Source organism: Protopterus annectens, chromosome 2.part1 (assembly GCF_019279795.1).
Source record: "Protopterus annectens isolate FY-2018-M chromosome 2.part1, PAN1.0, whole genome shotgun sequence".
Lineage (NCBI taxonomy): Eukaryota > Metazoa > Chordata > Ceratodontiformes > Protopteridae > Protopterus > Protopterus annectens.
The window spans coordinates 717259134-717279905 of record NC_056729.1 but is presented as its reverse complement, the minus strand read 5'-3'; the positions used below and the strand labels follow the sequence as shown (position 1 = coordinate 717279905).

Here is a 20772-nt window from a genome sequence, read left to right as displayed (position 1 = left end):
AGTTAATGAGGGGAAGAGGTATTTACAGATAGAAGGAGGAGAAATGGAGAACAACCTAAGTAGGATAATGATTTAGAACATCCAGAAGGTTATTCCAATATTTCTGAAAGTAACTTAACTTCTTTTTGCTTGTAGTTTTTAGTTTACTTGCCAAAACATGTTTAACAGCCATAGATTGAAAATCCTTCCAGGACATTTTGGCTCTGTCTAGCCAGTTAAGGGTAATGTAAGTTTTGAGTAACGCCCACAGTGTCACTATGATACGTTTAGTTTCAGATTTAAATGAACCTGGATAGATATTTAATAGCACCATTTCCCAGGAAAGGGTTGACTTCATGTAACCCATTTTCTCCAGCCATGCTCTTAAGAAGCACCAGAGTTTATACACATTTTTAAAGGACCAAAAAATGTGGAGTATGTCTGCAACAGAATTAGGGCAATTTGGACAAAAAGACGAGCTGTTTGGGTTAATTTTATTTAGGAATGATTGAGTGTGATATGCATTATTGTTTATCATGAACTGGGTATAAATTATTTTTTTGGAAGGGGTTAGCTTTATTGTAGCTTCAATCGCATCGAGTTTTTGGCTAAGTGTAATTTCCTTATTTTTTCCATCCCAATATTTAGAAAATAGTAACTTGTCTTGGTATTTTATTTTTATTACTAGACTATAGACTTTGGAAAGCATTTTAGACCTTGATAGAAGTTGGGTTATTAGAGACTGATAAAGATGGTACTCTGTGGGGGTAACTGACTTTGTGTCAGTGATCAAAGAAATTAGGTAAAAAATTTGTTTGATTATTATATAGTATTTCTTGTTCACTGCCAAAGAGGACATGATTTCATTAAATTGTAAGTCTTTAAGTGAGTAGAAGTCCCAAACTGTACCGTTCTTAATGAGAGATAAGTATCAAGATTTAACATGCTGTTACCCAATTTAAGATATGGATTAAGATGAATTGGCTGGGCCATTGTTAGGGAGTATCGTAAGCCAAGAGAAGTTATCAGTCATTGGAACCCATTTATATTTTTTTATTAATATAGGGTGAATTTTATGCTCTTTAAGAGTTTTATTGTTCAGAAAGAGAATTGCTCTAGGATTGATATTAGACACTATTATATGGGCATTGTACAATTTTGTCTATAAGGGATTCCAGTCCTTATTTGATCGTTGGAAGTTAGCAATGTGTATAATACGACTGGAATTAATTATTTGGTAATATGACAGAAAGTCCGGAGGGGCCAATCCTCCTCTATCTTTGGGAAGTGTAAGATTATTGTAGCTGATTCTAACATTTTTAGGGTGCCAAATAAACTTTCCTAGTGTAACTTTTATATTTGAAAAAAAAAAGTGTTCAGTATGTTTTGATTAAGAGCGAAGAAGTGGAAAAGAAGTTTAGGGAGGATATTAATTTTTATAATGGCTACTTTTGAGAGAAGCGAAATATTTAAACTCTTCCATCTTGTGATATCTTCATTGATTTTAGTCCAAGTTTTGTAGAAATTACACTTTATTAGCTCTTGTTGGGGGTGAGTAATGGTTATATCCAAATATTTTAGGGAATAGTTAACTTTGATTGATATTTCTGGAATGAAAAATTATTTGTGTCCGAGGGGGTTTAGCGGAAAGATTATTGATTTGTTTGGGTTAATGGCATAATTTGAGATTTGCGAAAATTTGTCTATAGAGTTTAAAATTTTTTCAAGTTCTGTTGAGGGAAGTTCTAAATAGATGTTTAAATCGTCTGCAAAGGCAGTGTATTTCACTTGTATTTTATATAGGTAAATTGAATGGTGAAATGTTTTCTGACTTAAATTTAACAACAGACCTTCAAGATAAATATTAAAAAGGCAGGGTGAGAGTGGACAACCCTGTCTTGTTCCGTTTATAATCTGGATTGGCATAGAGTTTTTTTTGTTTATATTTAGGGAAGTGGAAGCCTTAGTGTAGAGGGTTTTAACCATTTTAATAAATTCGTCAGGGATGGAGAAGTATTTCAGTGTTTTAAAGAGGAACTTTAAGTTTACCCGGTCAAAAGTTTTTGGGCATCAACAGAAAGAGCATATTTGGGGGATTTGTCGAGATTTGTTATATATGTTATGGCTTCAATGGTTAGAGTGTTGTCCCAAACATGCCTATTGTTCATGAAACCAAGCTGGTCATGTGAAATAATATGTGGTAATACGCTTTTTAGTCTATTTGCTAAGATAGAAGATAAAATCTTTATGTCGATGTTAATTAAGGCAATTGGACGGTAGTCATTTGTGCTAGTAATGTTGTCATTAGATTTAGGAATGAGGATGGTCTTAGAATTATTAAGATATAAATCCAAAAATGCCAAATTGAATAATGTAATTATAAACTTTAAGCAGAATGGAAGCAAGAATTTGCTTGAAGGACTTGTAAAACTCTGACACGTAACCATCTGGACCTGGGGCTTTCCCTGGCTTCAGTTTGCTTATGGCCATCAAAATTTCATCTCTGGTTATAGGCGCCTTAAGTAAATTAGAGTGATTTTTACTTATTTTAGGAAAGTGTAACTCATTTAGGAAATAGTCTTGAAGACCAGGTGATTCAAGTATTCGGGGGCCATAAATTTCCTCATATACTTCCTGGAAAACCTGAATAATTTCCTTATCTGTGAAATATGATCGACCCTTGTAGATTATGTGATTAATTTTAGTAAGCGGGGGTCTGATATTTATAATCCTGGCGAGAATTTTCAAAGGCGTTTGCGCCCATTCAGCATACTTATGGATAAGTCTAGATTCCATAAGTGAGTATTGATTGAGGTGTAGTTTGTGAAGTTGCTTTTGAATGTTGGATATTCATTTCTCAATGTCGGGAGAGAACTTAGTTTGAAGTTCTAATTCTAGATTTTTTAGTTCTGTTTCTAGCACCAAAGTACGGGAATTAGATTGCTTTTTAATTAGGGAAGCTTTTTGAATAAGGGTACCCCTTAAAGTAGATTTGGCAGCCGCCCATTGAAGATCTATGGGCATATCAGACATATCAAAAGAGGTAAATGTCTGGGACAGGAATTCTTGAATTTTTCTATGGATAATCATGTTGTTCAAGAGATTTGGATTAAGGGACCAATTTATAGGGATGGATTTCAAATGGTTATGTTTACAAGTATTTAAATGAAGATTAATTTTTGCATGATCAGAAATAGTTCTGGGATCACTACTATAAATTATATCATAGGAGGCAAAAAATGTTGATATTAAGAAGAAGTCTATCCTGGACCAGGATTTGTGGAAGGCAGAGAAGAATGTGTAGTTACTAATGTTAGGGACATTCCTAAAAAGTTCAAAAGGATCAAAGAAGTTATAGACTTCCAACATATCTCTTATAGTATTAGTAGTACATAAAGGTTGTTTATTGGTTTTATAGGTTCTGTCTAAATCGAGTCTAAATGTAGTATTCCAACCCCCCCCCCCCTTCAGGATCAGTAGATGATTGTTAAATTTTTCAACAAGCGAGATGATTTCATAAAGGAACAAAGACTGGTGTATACAGGGACTGTAGACATTTACTATAAGTATTTCTTTTTTACAGGATGGTATAGAACAGGTTAGATAGCACCATCTCCCATTTGGGTCCCAACCAGATGTTATAATTGAGCCTTTGAAAAATGTTTTAACTATTATTGCTACCCCCTTGGATACAGTGCTATCCCCAGCCATTACAATCTGTTTTATCCATTTCTTTTTAGCATCATTTGACCATTGAGCTGTAGTCATGTGCGTTTCCTGGATAAGAGTAATATCAAATGAAGATTTATGGATTAGATGTAAAACTAAATTCCTTTTTTTATTATTTTGCAACTCCTTTATATTCCATGAGTCTATCAATAGCATTTATCCAAGTAACTAGTAAGATAAGGGTTTGGTATTTTACTATTGAAAGTGACGAGAGTTAATGGGCATATGTGTTGTAACTTAAGAATAACTAGGCAAATAGAATGAAGGTAAAAAGAATTGTTTCCCTTAAATGAAAAATGAATAGAAGAAAAGTAGAGAAAAGTGACAGTCGCCTCTCTCAGATCACTACCCGTGCTTAACCACATTCTACAAATATCTGAAAGAGAAAGGAAGAAGACACTATTTACATATTTAACTACTTTATAAAAATTTCTTAACATTCTAAAATCCAACTTACTACACACTCATGTGCTTCCTGCTCTAATGTAACAGTATACAAAAAAACAGAACTTTTTAACATTTATTAAACATCAGCACATATTGTTTGATACTAACAGATAGGGTTTTACTTAACAATATAATACATCTTGATCATACTTATCCTCATATGACCATACAGCAAAGTCACCCTATAGTATCTATCCTGTATGATTACAGCTCTGACTCAAAGATGCCTTTATAAGGAATTAACCTCTAAATTAGGGAATTAATAGCGCCTCTGACTGGTAAGACATAGTTGAGGCTCCCTTTCACTTATCCTTATCAAGTAGGGTTTTAGACCCGTACTTCCTAAAGTGTATGAAGATGCCTGTTGCCCAGCAAGGTCTTGTAGTTGGAACCAACCAGATATTATATGACTAAATATGACTACTTTGAACAATAAACTATGGAAAGATAAACAACCAATGGTGCTAGTCCTCTTTCTGCCTAAATGAAGTAAAAATATTATTATATAGGATGTAGATTAGGCCGTTTAAAAGTGTCTACTAAACTTTATATTGCTCCAAAGGCCAGAAAATCTATATATGTAAAAAACAGAGACATATATATGAACACAGATAGTCAAGATCTGACATGTATATGAAGTGATTTGTTAATATAATAATCCTGAAACAATAATAGTTTACCATATAACAGGTATAGGGTGATGACAAGAAATAAAACATTTGTCTATTTACAAACTCTAAGTCAAGCGACTAGAGATGCGTGTAATGCAGCAGTAATACTGCAAAAGAGTATTAATTAAAGACAGGAATAACCTACTCGTTATACTATAGGTATGAACATCACATAGTGTCCCTTACCCCTGTCATTTTGTTTTTACAACCAAATATAACTCATATAACTCAACCCAACTCTCTGAGAATGCATGTAAAGTTTTTTTGATCCCTATAACAATTAACAAGATGAAGAGATGTTGTCAACTATTCAGCATATAGGGCTAGAAAATCATGTTATATGTTACTGACACAATCCTGATCTGTACCCAAGTAACAATGATAAAAGTAAATTTGTAATACCACACCCATACTCTCACACACACACACACACACACACACACACACACACACACACACACACACACACACACAGACAACTACACACACACAGTTTCCCAAAATAGCCCACAAGATAGATAGCTGTATACAATTTTTAGACCAGTGCGTTACTTTGATTATACACCATTGAAAGGGACCAAACCCAGAAGGACTTTGGGTATTAAGATCATGAATGTAAGGTGCATATGTGAGCTTAACTCTGTTAACTAAAGCATACAAGTATTCCCCAAGTATAGGTTCTACAGTAATTCTAGTACATTAAATTGGGAAACTGTAATGCTTAAAATTATCTGCAGTGATCTGTTAAAACCTAGTAACAATTTCACAGGGTACATGGTATTTATGAATATTGCAGCTATTTATTACCTTTGGCTGTTTTATGTGTGCGTGTGTGTGCACGCAGGTGTGCACACACATGCATCATATGTATAATTCTCTGTGACATACAGTAACCGTAGTTAGCATAGTGTTACATTTATTTTTAATTTTTCACAAATTATCCCTATATACAGAGTTTTACCTATGCATCTTTTCAAACTATTTAGACCATAATAAGTGTCTCGTGCTCTGTTTTGCAAACCACTGTCTTGGGTCTCATGTCTAAAGACTTTCCAACTAAAGAAACTAAGCAGAACAGCAAAATGCTGCAAATATAGTGCATAGATTGTAAATATACCTTATTGCACCTTGTTGTCCCAAATGTAAGATTAAATTCTAGACTTGATATGTAAAGATTTCTACCACTATATTATGTCATTTGAGCTCCCTTTCTCAGATAAATGCTCCACTGTTAACCATAGGTAGAGAACATAACAGCCCATACAGAGTTATAACAAGTCTCTTCATCCTCTACAGGGAGTCAGACTTACTTTTTACCATATGTTTGAAAACCAACCGTTTTTGTGCTTTATAAAAACAAACATTTAAAGACTGATTATAATACAGATGTTAATATAAAGAGTAGTAGGCTATCTCCTTATGAATCTGTGTTGAACAATTTTTTGATAGTGAAACATTTCAGTCATGCTTTGTAACAGAGATCCATAGTATTGTCAAAACTTTAAGCTGTTATTCAAATAAAATCTAAATATGTTTTTTTTTTCTGACCTATTAGCTAATACATAGCTTAACAGCCACCTTACTGAACATTTTGTAATAGCAGTTGCCTGACATATTTATCAAATAAAAGCCACAGGTAATATAGCCTTAAAAAAAAAAAGAAAAGAAAATTGCAGATACTACCACAAACCATGAATTTGTTAACATGACAATCAAACACAAATTATGTTATATACACTATTACTGCATCTTCATTTGGTTCAATGCTCACCATTCCTTTCAAAAACGGACCATTTCTTTATTTAATACAAAATATGGTATTAACTTGTCCCTAATCGTCTTGCAAACTTCTCCAAACTTTCTTTAATGTGTAAATATTCATTCTAACCTTTCTGATCTTCGGTAAAGTCTCTTGTGAGGTATTTGTAGCTGTCTGTAGCCTTCTTTATCTCCACGTGTATTTAGTTGAATTTCTTTTCTTTTTTTTTTACCAGGACTCGGTTGTTCCTGCTTCTCGGTTCATTGAAGAAAAGCGGAAGTCTTGATTTAGCGGTGGTGCACATTGTTTCTCATGAAACCTGCGCATTTGGAGTAGGAAAGTGATTCCAGTGGGACCAGACAACCTGCTACACACAGAGGCCATGCGGGACCTTTAGAACACCCAGAAATCTTGGACTACATTACGAGTGTCGAGATGGGAGCCTGGAAATGGCCTCAGGACACGGAACTCATTTAAAGGTAAGAAAAAGCTGTTTTGGTGAGATTAAATGAGCGATCTGTTGGAATAAGAGCTGAGATTTCTTGGATTAGTTGTTTGGACAGGTTTACATCATTTGTAAGTAAAAGGAACTTATATGCACTTTTCTTATTTTTGATAAAAAACAAGATTGTTAGAGCTTACATATTAGGAAGTTGTTGTTGTTGTTGCAAATAAGAGGCATATAGAAGAAACAGTTTGATGTAATTTAAGAGGATGTCGGAGTTTCACCAAAAGCCTTAATAAATGTAGCTTTCACTTCTTGTTGATTTTTTTATAGAGTACATTACGCTTTTGTACTGAAATGATAGAATGGCAGGGTACTTCATCTGGAACTTGATGGATTTATTAATTAGAAACTTGCAGTAGGGCAAGAGAGTTTGTCTTTCTTGTTTAATAGGGAATGGCAAGTCCTGAGCAAAGGTAATTTTTAAACCTCTCCAGAGCACGAACTTCTTAGATTTAGCAGCTTGAAGGATTGACTGTGCATGGGAAGCATTAAGTAACCTTGTGTAAATTTGTCTAGGCATATCCATTGCTTGAGATTTTCTCAGTGCTCTATGGATTCTTTCGATTGAATATGTTTGTTTAAGATCTTTGATGTCTAGTAAGATACCAATAATTTCCTGAGCTACAGAGGACAGTTGTGATTCAAACTTCTCCGCCACACCTCTGATCAGCACATTATTATGCCTTGTTCTAGCCTCCAGATCAATTATTTTTTGCTGCATTTCTTTTATAAGAGCTTCATTTGTGGAAGTATTTTTTGAAGTTCCTGTATTTTTATTTCATTTTCCAGTATTTTTGCATCATTTTGATCTAATCTGGTAATAATTTGTTCCAGGTTGTTGCCAAAAAGAGTTAACTTTGAAGAGAAGGTTTGTATTTCAGACTGAAGTGGTGAAAGTGCTGCCTTAAGATCTTCAGTTGTAAAGGGTTGCTCACCCTTATTTTTTTGAGGCTACTTAGTAGTCTCAGACTGTGATTTGGCTGTTTTCTGCCTTTTGGTAGATGTTTCCTTCTCTGGGGATGAGATTAATGATAGTCTAGTTTTTGAGGATTGTGCTTCCATTGAATCCATCTTAGACATATTTTTTATTGTATCCTCTTTTTTTCTTTATGTTCCTTTATTTGTTATACTTCTGTAGATTCTTTGTATTTGCTGTCCAACCTAGACACATGTGGCTTAGAGTACTAATGCCCCTTTGGATGAAGAGAGGATGTATCAGCCTTTCCAAACTGCAGTTTCACCAAAATTCTTTCAAAGGTAGGTAGATTATATCCAGTATTGTTTGGCAAAACCCTTTTTTTGATCCTTTTATGATGTGGCGACAGGTGATTCAAGTAGATTATCTGATACTGTTAAGAACACACAGAAGACAGTGATTCCTAGTCAGCAGCCATTTTGGAATCCCTTGTGACCATTTCTAAAGCTTCCACTGACAGACATTTTTGCTTTCTTAGCCTTGTTTCTATTTGGAATATTACTTAATGACAACAACACAAACTTCTGTTGATAGTTCATCAGGTACTAATCCCTTCAGTATACTCTTCACCTCCACTACATATTCATTTCAAATATTGTTGATCTTGTGTCTCACTGCCCAATAAGCTTGTCTTGTTTTGTTTAATTATAAACTTTAAAATAAGATGCTGATGGTCTAAGCAACAGTCAGCACAAGGTCTTGTTTTTTTTTTGTGGACTATACAGAACTTTATCAGCTCTGACTGCAAAGTCTGCCTCATTTTGGTCTTGACCATCTGGTGACAATCATGTGTAAAGCCATCTCCTAGGCTCTTGTAAGAGACTGTTTGCTAGGATTGGTAAATTACCTTGGCACAATTTCACTCTCCTATCTCCCACTTCATTTCCTGCTCCAAGACCTGTTATTCCATTTGTACTTGGACTACCTGCTTTAACACTGAAATTGCCTGTGATGAATGTAACATCTTTTTTGAAGTTATTTCGAATTGCTGCAGGTCCTCATAATGCTGGTTAGTTTCTTCCTCTTTAGCATCTGTAGTATGAACATAAACTTATATCACTGTAATGTTGAATGGCTTACCTTGTAGTTTGCCTGAGATCACTTCATCATTTTGGGGTTGCAATCAAGCACTGATTTTTAGAATCTTCTGCAAGATTCTTAACAGGAGCAGCAGAAGATGTGATGATTATTTGATGTAAAATCACCCATTCCAGTCAAATTTGTTTCACTAATCCCACTTTCTACATTTCAACATGTTGCTCTCTTTGATTCTGTCCATAGGGTTTTCCTTGTAAAAATACCCGTGTGGCTTGCCATTACTTTCCTAAGTGGACTATCCTTTACCTGGTCACTCTGCTATGATCTGTTCATCCTTGTTGGCCCTCCATAGTGTAGTTCATTGCTTCACTGAGACATACAGACCCCTTCAAAATTGGCTGTAATGGTCTAGAAAGTTGATTACTGCCATCATTTAAATAACAAATAATGAACTGCAGTGCAATGCAAATGGATTAGAGTTACTAGTTGGTTTGCATGTGGTGCAGCTCTGTTTTGTTTTCTTTGTGAAAAGAATAGTTGTGTAAAATCTTACCATAACCATAGATGTCCTTCTCTTCTATGCTGCAGTATTCTAAACTCTTGGGTTATCCTCTGCTTGCTGCCTGAATGTCCGGCCAGTATACAACAGCTTGTAGTCACTGCTGGGTATGTGGGACGTCTGACATTGGTCTATGGAGCGTGGACCATAAAGGTGATGTCTGCTCATACCTTTCCTCAGAACTGAATGCCCCAGTCAGACCCCAGTCCCAGGATAACTGTATAAGTCCTGTGTCATCCAAGAAGGAAGAGTTTAGATGGAAAGAAGGGGGGAATGAATACTGCAACATGGAAGAGAAGGACATCCATGGTTATGGCAAGATTTTACACAACTATTCTATGTCCTTCTAGTCTCATGTTGCTGTATTCCAAACTCTTGGGTGAGTGCCAAAGCTCACAGTGAAGAATGGGGTGGTAGAATGGAACTGTTCTCCATGAAGCCATGAAGGATTGCCCTTGCAAACCCTGCTCTAGATCTGGAAATATGATCCAACCTGTAGTGTTTGGTGAAGATATGGACAGATGTCCACATGCCTGCCTCCAGAATGGATGCAGTGTCCAGTCCTTTGAAGAAGGCCCCCAATGAAACCATGGCGCTAATGGAGTAGGCCTTAATTTTTGAATTGAGTTGTTTCCCATGGAATGTGTGGCAAAATAAATAGCCTTGGAAATCCAAGCAGAAATAGTCTGTTGTGTCACTGCCTTTCCCAGAGCTCTGGGGTGAAAGGAGACAAACAGTTGCTCTGATTTCCTAATAGCCTAAGTCTTGTCAAGGTAAAATCTCAGTTGTTGGTGAACATCAAGAGAATGTAAGACTCTCTCACTGTCATTTTGGAGATGAGGGGAAAAAGTTGGGCATGTGGATACCCTGATTTAAGGACAGCTCATTGACCATCTTGGGCATAAAGGAGGGGTTGGTCCTCAGGGTCACTCTATCCTTGTGAAAGATGAGGAAGAGAAGAGTTGCCATGATGGCCTGGTGCTCTGACACTCCTCTGGCTGATATCAGGGCCACAAGGAGTACGGTTTTCCAGGTACAGTATTTCAGGGATGCCTTGGATACTGGTTCAAATGGGGCAACAGTGTGTTTCTCTGAAACATAATTCAGATCCCATGGAGGTGGAACCAGCCTCCTGGGCTCCTGATGTGTAGTACTCCTTTAAGGAATAAGTTTGGAGGTAGAGGGGAAGCTAGAGGGGGAACAATAGGCAGACAGGTCGAAATAGCAGCAAGATGTTCTTTAACAGAGGAATATGTCAACCATGCTTGCAAGAGTTCACGCAGATATGACAGCACTAAGTGAACTTCACTTTGAAATGGGTCTAGCTGTCTTTGTAGACACCACATGGAGATTCTCTTCCATATAGAACAATAAGACCTCCTAGTGTTAGGTTTCCTGGCTTCCTGCAGGACTGTTATCACTTCCTCAGTGTAAAGGTGTCTAGAAAGGATCAAAATTCTATCATACACATGGCTAGATTCAAAGATTCCAGAAGGCAATGGATTTGGGATCTCTTGTCCTGTGTGAGAAGTTCCACTCTGTGAGGTAACTTGTGATGATTGCCCCTGGCTAAATAGAGAAGGAGGGGGAACCAATACTGTCTTGGCCAAACGGGAGTCACCAGAAAGATTTTTGATTTGTCCTGCTGGATCTTCAGCAGGACTTTTTGAAGTAATGGGAAGGGGAATGCATATAGAAACATCCCCTTCCATGAGATTGAAAAGTTACCCATTGCCCTTGCTAAGGGACTGGTTAGCTGATGCAAAACAGTGGTAGTTGTCTGTTCATAGGGGAGGCAAACTGATCTATTTGTGGTGCACCCCACCTGTGGACAATGTCCAGAAACACATCCTTGTGAAGCATCTATTTGTGGGACTGTGACATGGACCTGCTCAAGGTTTCTATCTGAATGTTCTTAGCTGAAGGGATATAAACTGCATCTAGGGAGACTCTTTGTTGGGCTGCCAGGTCCCAGGCTTGGAGAGCAAGTCTGCAAAGCAAATAAGATTTGGTTCCACCCTGTTTGTTCACATACCATAGAACTGTAGTGTTGTCTGTGAACAATTTCAGGGGACCATGTTTTAGGGCATGAAGGAAGGTTGTCAGGACAAATAGGATAGCTCTTAGTTCCCTGATGTTGATATGTTCCCACCTGAAAGTGTGTGACCAGGTACCCTGCACTTTTGGGATGCCCAAAGTAGCCCTCCCCCCAGCCCAGATCTCAGGCATATGTGTACATTTCCTGGACTGGGGCAAGGGATTGTAATGGAAGGCCTGGGTTGAGTGTAACTTGGTTCAACCACCACAGAATCTCCTTCCTTAGGCAAGGAAGGAAGGGAATGCCTAAGTCCAAGGGTTGTGAGTGCTGGGTCCATGTGTACTTCAGGTATCATTGCAGTTTTCTCATGTGGAGTCTTGCCAGAGGCAGCATGGGTATAGTGGAAGCCATATGACCCAGTAGTTTGAGATACTGTCTGGCTGTCAAAGCAGTGGCTTTGGGAACGAAAGCCAGATATTGCCTCAGTGTTTCCACTTTTTGGGGTGGAAGGAATGCCCTCATGACATCTGTCCTTATCCTGCTGCCTAGAAAAATTTGGTCCTGGGAAGGATGCAGGTTGGACTTGGGGAAGTTTATGTTGAATTATAGCGCCTGCAGGACTGAGATGACTTGGTTGAGTTGGTTCCGTAGAGATTTGGAGCATTCTGCCTGAATCAGGTCATCCATGTATGGAAAAATTTAAATTCCTTGGACCCTGCCATAAGCAACTACTGGAGCCAGACACTTGGTGAAGACCCTTGAAGCAGTAGAGAGTCCAAAGGGCAAGGCCAAGAACTGAAAATTTAAGGAACCAACAGCAAAGTGCAAATATCTCCTGTAGTTGAACCTTATAGGGATTTAAAGGTAGGCATCATTTATGTCCAATGTGGCTAGAAATACTTGAGGTATCTGTAAGGGAAAAAGCATCTGAAGAGTAAGCATATGTAAGGTGGGTACCTGTAAGAAAAGACTGAGATGAGACAGATCCCAGGATAGGTGTCCAAGGTCCATTCTTCCTGGGAACTAGGAAGAGTCTGGAATAGAATCCCTTTCCTTTTTCTGCCAGAGGAACCAGTTGTATAGTTCCTTGTGAAAGGAGGCTGGAAAAGGGGGAGTTCATCTTTGGGTAGCTGGAGAATCCCTCTGGGAGAAGGGGAAATGATCCAGGTCATAAAGTAATCCTTTTCTATGATGGAAAGGACCCGACTATCTGAGGTAATGTTTTGTCAAACTAGAAAACAATAAAAGAGCCTTAGAGACAGAGGAATGGAGTCGGTGGGGGGGGGGGCAGTGAAGGAAGGTAGTCTCAGACTACCTGCCCTGTCCTAAAAGGGAGGTTTCTGGGCAGGAGTTTAAGCAGGCTTAGAGGGGGTCTGCTGTTTCCTAGTGCAGTTTCTTGCCTTAGCATGGGAAGCTGGGATATAGTGTTTCCTAATGAACTGGGTCTTTTGAGGCATAGTTCCTGTGAAAGTTGGGTACAGGGAAGATGGGCAGGTGTTCTAAATCCTGCAGTTCCTTCCCTTTTTGCTGAAGGACCTTAAATAGCTCAGCCACTTTTGACCCAAAAAGGGCAGAGTTATCCAGGGGTGCATGCAGTAAATTGGCCCTAATATTATCATGTAAGGGTTGTAGCCTTAACCATGAGGCATCTGCAGCATCATAGCTGCATCTAATTGAAAGTCTAGTAACATGGGAAGACAGGTTAATGAGACTGGAAATTTGAGCCTTGGAAGGTGAGTAAGGAAGATCAGCTGAAAGCTTGGTGACCTGGGTCGAAAGATCCAAGGCATATTTGGACATATGCATCTGGTAATTTACTGCCCTAAAGGCCAAGGTAGCAGACGTATATACCTTCTTACTGAGGCACTCCATGGCCTTGCTGTCCTTGTCTGTGGAAAAGACAGAGGTAGAGGGAAGTAGTTTGGATGGCTTGTCTGCTGAAACTGAGACAGTGTCACAGTTAGCAACAGGGCATTTTATCAAAAATATCGTCCCTTCAGAAACCTTGTAAAACCTGTCAGGCCTTCTAGGGGCAGGTGGTTGTGAATCAGAATTAACAGAGGCAGCATGAAAAGCATCAAAGAAAGCTGGTAACACTGGAGGAATTGTAGGAGCAGGGCTTGCAGAAGCTCATAGTATCTTTTTTGGACCTCTGACATTTCAGAAGAATCCCACTTAAAATGTTCTCTTATTGTAGAAATTGTCTCCCCAAAGAAGAGGTCCTCTCCTGGGGAGTCAGCCTCAGCAGATTTGTCCTGTGGAGAAGCATACTCAAGAGGAGATGGCATCTGAGAGACATAGGAGACAGAATCCTACGTAGAAGAGTCTGAGGAGTCCTCAGCTTCAGGCTGGATAATTTCCTCAGCCTGAGGCCTGCACTGATAGGAGGAAGAGCAGCCTGTGGGAAACAGGTGTGGCAGGCTTTAGGGCCATAAAGGCATTAAATATGCTCTGTGAAAAAGCCTGCCAATCAGGTTGGCTTTCAGCAGGAGAGGAGAGATATTTTGTTTTGTGCTTCTTTTTTAGTGAAGACCTAGATGGCATAGGCCCTAAAGAAGGCCTAGTCTCTGAGGGAGGCCTAGATTCAGTTTGCTGGGAAGCAATGGAAGGGCCTGTCTGGGCAGCTGTAAGAAGATGAGGCTGCCCCTCATCACTGGCAGGTGACATCTGCAAGCCCTTCCTGGATGTGCCTCCTGCCCTAGGTTCTGCTGCCTCCCGAGGGGTACCCGCTATACCTATTTCGGCAGACTCTGAACATTCTTCCAGGTGAATGTCGGCCACAGGAGGGAAATCAGGTAGAAGAGGGGCAGCAGCAAGTTTGGGCCTGGAAAGCTTGGGCTTCTTTCTGGGTGGTTCTGTGGACTGACTGGGCAACCCTTCCATCCCTAACGCTAAGTGTTTAAGATGCTGATTTTCTAAGTAAATGTTCAAGGCATGCAGACAACTGCAGAGTGTCTTAGTTTTGAAGGCCTGACAGATCATCTATGGTCGTATGTAGGGTAGACAGAAAAGGCAGAGTTTGTGGGCATCCTTATGGGGGATCTGAAGATCACACATACACTTTCCCTTCCTGGATGACATGTAACCTAAACAGACATGCAGTGACAAAAAGGAATCAGAATCAGCCCCAATGGGGTACTTACCTTAGAAACTTGAAGATCCAACAGTGAAGACAGCAAGAAGCACTGATGTTCAACTGGCAGCAGAGAAGTTCTGAGTAAGTTCTGAGGAAGGTACGTGCAGACGTCATTTTTATGGCCCACACTCCCTAGGCCAACATCAAGACATTACACGTACCTAGCAGTGACTACAAGCTTTTGTATACTGGCCAGATGTTTGGGTTGCAAGCAGCATAACCCAGGAGTTTACAATACTGCAACATAAGAATAGAAGGACATCATGAAGTATTGTATTTTCCTGAGGGGCCAGTTTGGTTTTCTGGGCAACATGCTGTTATTTTACTGACTGCATTTGTTCTCTGCCATTGAGACACACACTGTAGCTTATGTGTAGGGGAATATAGTTGGTTAATACTAGCCAGTGGTATTTCACTATAAAATAAATACAGGTGATTGTTACAGTTTTTATCCTCATGGAAACCTATATGCATTTTATGGTCCAGATGAGAGCATCTTATCCCATAACATCTTGTTGAAGGACTTGATTCCACTTACCTTATTTTTATTTGAATTGTTATATACTGGATTTGCATTATGGAGATATTGGAGTGATTTGCATCAGTGTTAATGGCCTTATGTCACCTAACATAAGCATCAAAGATTTTTATGTAGTCAAAGTTTTGTTCCCCTAGACTTATAACTCTAACAAGCTATTTTGTCTCCAACATAGTACAGCAAATATGCAATGCATGTTTCTCCTTTGACGATTATGCAACTCCTATTACTATAGCAAGATCTGTTGGTGACACAGAAAATACACTTATCTGGCTTCCCTGCTGACTGAAGTTGAGGACTAAAATGTCCTCTCAAAATTAAGGGCCAGCCTTAACCTGCTATGTACAGTGCAATGAAAAAGTATTTGCACCCTTCCTAATTTCTTATTTTTTTCATGTTTGTCACACTTAAATATTTCAGATCATCAAACAAATGTAAATATTAGACAAATATAACCCAAGTAAATGCAAAATGCATTTTTAAGTGATGATTTCATTTATTAAGGAAAACATATCCAAACCTACATGGCCCTATGTGAAAAAGTAATTTCCCCCTAAACCTAATAACTGGTTGTGCCACCCTTAGCAGCAACAATTGCAATCAAGCATTTGCGATAACTGTGCAATGAGTCTTTCACATCGCTGTTGAGGAATTTTTGCCCACTCTTCTTTGCAGAATTGTTTTAATTTAGCCATATTGGAGGGTTTCTGAGCCTGAACCACATTTTTAAGGTCATGTCACAGCATCTCAATTGGATTCAAGGCCAGACTTTGACTAGGCTACTCCAAACCCTTCATTGTTTTTAAGCCATTCAGAGGTGGACTTGCTAGGGTGTTTTGGATCATTGTCCTGCTGCAAAACCCAAGTGTGCTTCAGCTTGAGGTCACGAACTGATGGCCAGACATTCTCCTTCAGGATTTTTGGTAGTAAGCAGAATTCATGGTTCCATCAATCACAGCAAGTAATCCAGGCCCAGAAGCAGCAAAGCAGCCCCAGACCATCACACTACCACCACCATGTTTGACTGTTGGCATAATGTTCTTTTTCTGAAATGCTGTGTTACTTTTATGCCAGATGTAATGGGATGCAAACCTCCCAAAAAGTTTAACTTTTGTTTCGTCAGTCCACAGAATATTTTCCAAAAAGTCTTTGGGATCATCCAGATGTTTTTTGGTAAAAGTAAGACAAGCCTTTGTGTTCTTTTTGGTCAGCAGTGGTTTTCTCCTTGGAACTCTGCCATGCATGCCATTTTTGCCCAGTCTCTTTCTTATGGTTGAGTCATGAACACTGACCTTAACTGAGGCAAGTGAGGCCTGCAGTTCTTTAGATGTTGTTCTGGGTTCTTTTGTGACCTCTTGGATGAGTTGTCACTGTGCTTTTGGGGTAATTTTTTGTAGGCCAGCCAATCCTGGGAAGGTTCACCACTGTTCCATGTTTCCTCCATTTGTGGATAATGGCTCTCACCATGGTTTGCTGGAGTCCCAAAACTTCAGAAATGGCTTTGTAACCTTTTCCAGACTGGCAGATGTCAATTACTTTGTTTCTCATCTGTTCTACGATTTCTTTAGATCGCAGCATGATGTCTTCCTTTTTGGATCTTTTGGCCTACTTCACTTTGTCTGACAGGTTCTATTTAAGTGATCTCTTGATTCAACAGGTCTGGCAGTAATCAGGCCTGGGTGTGGTTAGTGAAATTAAACTCAGCTTTCCCAAAAATGTGATTAACCACGGTTACTTCATGATTTAACAAGGGGGGCAATAACTTTTTCACATAGGGCCATGTAGGTTTGGATAGTTTTTTTGTCCCTTAATAAATAAAATCTTAACTTAAAAACTGCATTTTGTGTTTACTTGGGTTATCTTTGTCTAGTATTTAAATTTGTTTGATGATCTGAAACATTTAAGTGTGACAAACATGCAAAAGAATAAGAAATCAGGAAGGGGGCAAATACTTTTTCATTGCACTGTATGTACTACTACTACTTTCAACTCCATCTGCTCATCCAGGACTAACCTTCCTCCCTCACTTTCTGACTTTTGCTCACCCCCAATTAACCTTCCTCCCTCATTCTCTGACTATTGACCTCTCTCTATCTTGCTGGTCTCTTTCCTTATACTTCCCTCCTACTCTTCTCACCTAATACCTCTTCCAAGTAGAGAGACTTGTGAATTCCTTTACTTCTGTCATGACCAGAACATACAGAATGTTACTTTAGGATAAACTGACTAAAGAGTTTCATTGATTTTGGTTGACATTTAACTGTTACTATTGTAATCTTAGCCTTGATTTAAATGTATAGTGTTATTCTGTTCTTATGAAGCTGTACATGTTAATCTATTTTATAAGAGGACATTTCCCCTGGTTAATGTACAGTCCTGTGTTCTTATCTTAGATTTCATGGATGAAACATTTTTATACTGTTGTTCATTTGTCATGTTTTTGTAATTGTTAATGTTTGTTATATGTGGAGCTTTTCTCCCAGGGCCTCCATTGAAAAAGATCCCGGTAACCAAATGTAAAATAAAATAAAATAAATGTATGTGCACAGATAATAGCTCTTTGGTAAACTGTGTTAAATAACTTTGCTAAACTATTGCAAGTTGTTTTCTTTTTTTTTTATCATTATGTCATCAGGTGGCTGCTATGTGGACTATGGTTTTGTGTTAACAATCAGAACTTTATCTCCCTTGGATGGTTCTGAAAGTTGGTTTATCACTAAGAAAATCTGAGTGGAAATGCTTTATTTTTGAAGGAGAATTTCCCTCATTAAACTCTCATAAAACCATTCCTGTGGTCTGTCAAAGAACCTTAATTCCATCAATCTCTTTCAGTATGCTAGATCGATATATCTTGTCTTGGAGATGACTTTTTTAATTCTATGTACAGCATGGAGCACTACCACGGTATTATACCTTTTGTTTGATGGAATAGACACATTTCTAACCGAGTTATGGAACTTCTCATTTAAAATATGTTAGGAGAAAGAATTAAGGGCTTGACATCAACTGACAGCAGAAGAAATATTCTTTGATCAGGTGATTTACAGAATGACTTTAATGTTGGCGAAGCTGACTGCTTTCATCTTAAACAGATTTGTTATTGTCTAAGTCAGACCACTACCACATTTTAGCTATCTGATACAACGTTTTACCTCTCATACGCTATAGTTTTCACATATGCACAGAAAGGTTCATTCACAATAAATATATTTCAAAGCTGTAGGAGATATTGATGACTGCAAGTTTAAATGCTGGTAAGGACACATGGTTATTTTTTTTAAATCAGGAATTAGTAAGATTCCCAGATTCAGAGGAAAAGGAGATTTTCCTGAGGGCATCTTCCAAGGTGACCTATTCTCTGACATTGGAGGTTGTCTGCAATACAATGCATAACTTATTTCTTAATCAACACACAGGTAAACCTTCCCTCCTACCCCAGCCACATGTTAAAGGTGTCTGTGCTACCCCTTAAAGGTGTCTGTGCTACCCCAGACACATGTTAAAGGTGTCTGTGCTACCCCAGCCACATGTTAAAGGTGTCTGTGTCAACAGATTAGTTCACGTTGCCATATTTTCTCCTATGCTCTCTCTCTCTCTCTCTCTTTCTCTCTCTCGCTCTCTCTTTTTCAATGGGGAATTAAAGATGCAGAGAGAAAAATAGTGGTTGATTCATTTTTTTCCATTCCTATTCACTAGTGGTATATAACATTTAGCTGGATGTCTATCTCCTTTCATATTTTAGTTGTCGCAGATGATGCTAGAAAGGCAATTATCCAAAGGTGGGAGCCTCTGATTCCTGTCACTTTGATAGAGTGTTGGAAGACAGCAGACCAAGTCTATCACTGTGAACTGAAACTTGTGGAGGGGACTGAGTCTTTATACAAGGTTTTACTCTAATTTGCATCCTTCAAAGATGATAAAGATCAACTCTGTCCACTCAGCAATAGATAACATTAGTCGGGCCATTTCGTCCCTCCTTAACTATTATTCCTGCCAAATGTTCTTTATAAGTAGTACAGGAGGTGGTATTTCATTACACCCATCATTATACATTAGTGTATCTTAAGTTCTGTCGCTTTCATATTGCATTTTCCGTAAGCAGTTAAGAATTTTTTCAGTCACAGATGTTTTAGTCATATTATATTAAACTATTATTCATCATGGTTAAGCAGTTAAGACAGCTAGTGATAACTACATATGTAGTACATGAAGCACAGTGACTGCTCTCAGATATTCAGAAAAAGACAAACCAGTTAAGTGCTACTATAGCATGAGATGTGATCTTAACAATTGTGAAGCACCCTCTGCTTAACTTGTTAAGGTTGGATTTCATGTTAGGCAGTTAAATCTGTCAGTAGTCACCAGCAAAGACAGCAACAAAATAAAAAAAAAAAAACAGATTTGTTTTTGTCTGCTGTGTTTACCGGCAATGTATCCTCAACTTACAGTTATAAATTTAGAAATTAGCTAGAATAACAGGATGTGTGTTCTCTTGCATTTTCAGAAGGATACAAAGTCTGAAACTCAATGTATGTAATTATTTCATGACTTAAGTCCTAAGAGATTTGTCCAAAAAACAAATAATTTATGAGGAAAAGCATATGAGGCAAAAATCCAGACATTCTTTGAAAATCTGGACAGTTGAGAGGCATGGCAAGATGAGTATAAACACAAGAGAGTGTGTTGCACTGCTTTTCTATCAGAACTCACTAATCATTTTATGGCTTTGAAAGCTGGAAATGCACTTAGTTTTTTTTTTCAGCACCGTTTTTTTTTTTTTTAGTAAAGTGCAGGGTTAAGATTAGGGCCAGGGGCAGAATTAACACATGTTAGTAAGGAGAAAACTAGCAAAATCAACCTGCCCACCTTACTAATGAGTGCTAACTTTAACAATAACCGTTAACCTTACCTTAGGAAATCCCTTTTATTAATACAAGCACTACACAAGACAGGCTCAGGTACACACACATGCACCACTAAACACTAAAGGCACTAAAGTTATCTACTTACCCAAATCCTACTCTAACTATAACCTGGCACTCGGGTAAACAACCTCCGAGCAATAACTACCAACCACATGGTTCTGTACTGTGTATATACTAATCTGTCTACATTATGACCTTATTTTATTCTGAGATTGCCATTTTGTGTGTCAACATTCTGGACTGTCTACATTCTAAACAGAAAATGTATATATATATATATATATATATATATATGTGTGTGTGTGTGTATATATATATATATATACATATATATATATATATATATGTGTGTGTGTGTGTATATATATATATATATATATATATATATATATATACATACATATATATATATGTGTGTATATATATAAATATGTGTGTGTGTGTCTGTGTGTGTGAGTGTGTGTTGCTG

General features: G+C 38.1%; 1 protein-coding gene across 3 annotated transcripts in view; it reads right to left on the bottom strand.

The window, feature by feature from the left end:
• The window catches only part of GUCY1A1 (guanylate cyclase 1 soluble subunit alpha 1), a 1258709-nt gene that overhangs the window by 555041 nt on the left and 682896 nt on the right, over nt 1–20772 (bottom strand). The gene's annotated exons all lie outside the window — the stretch shown is intronic.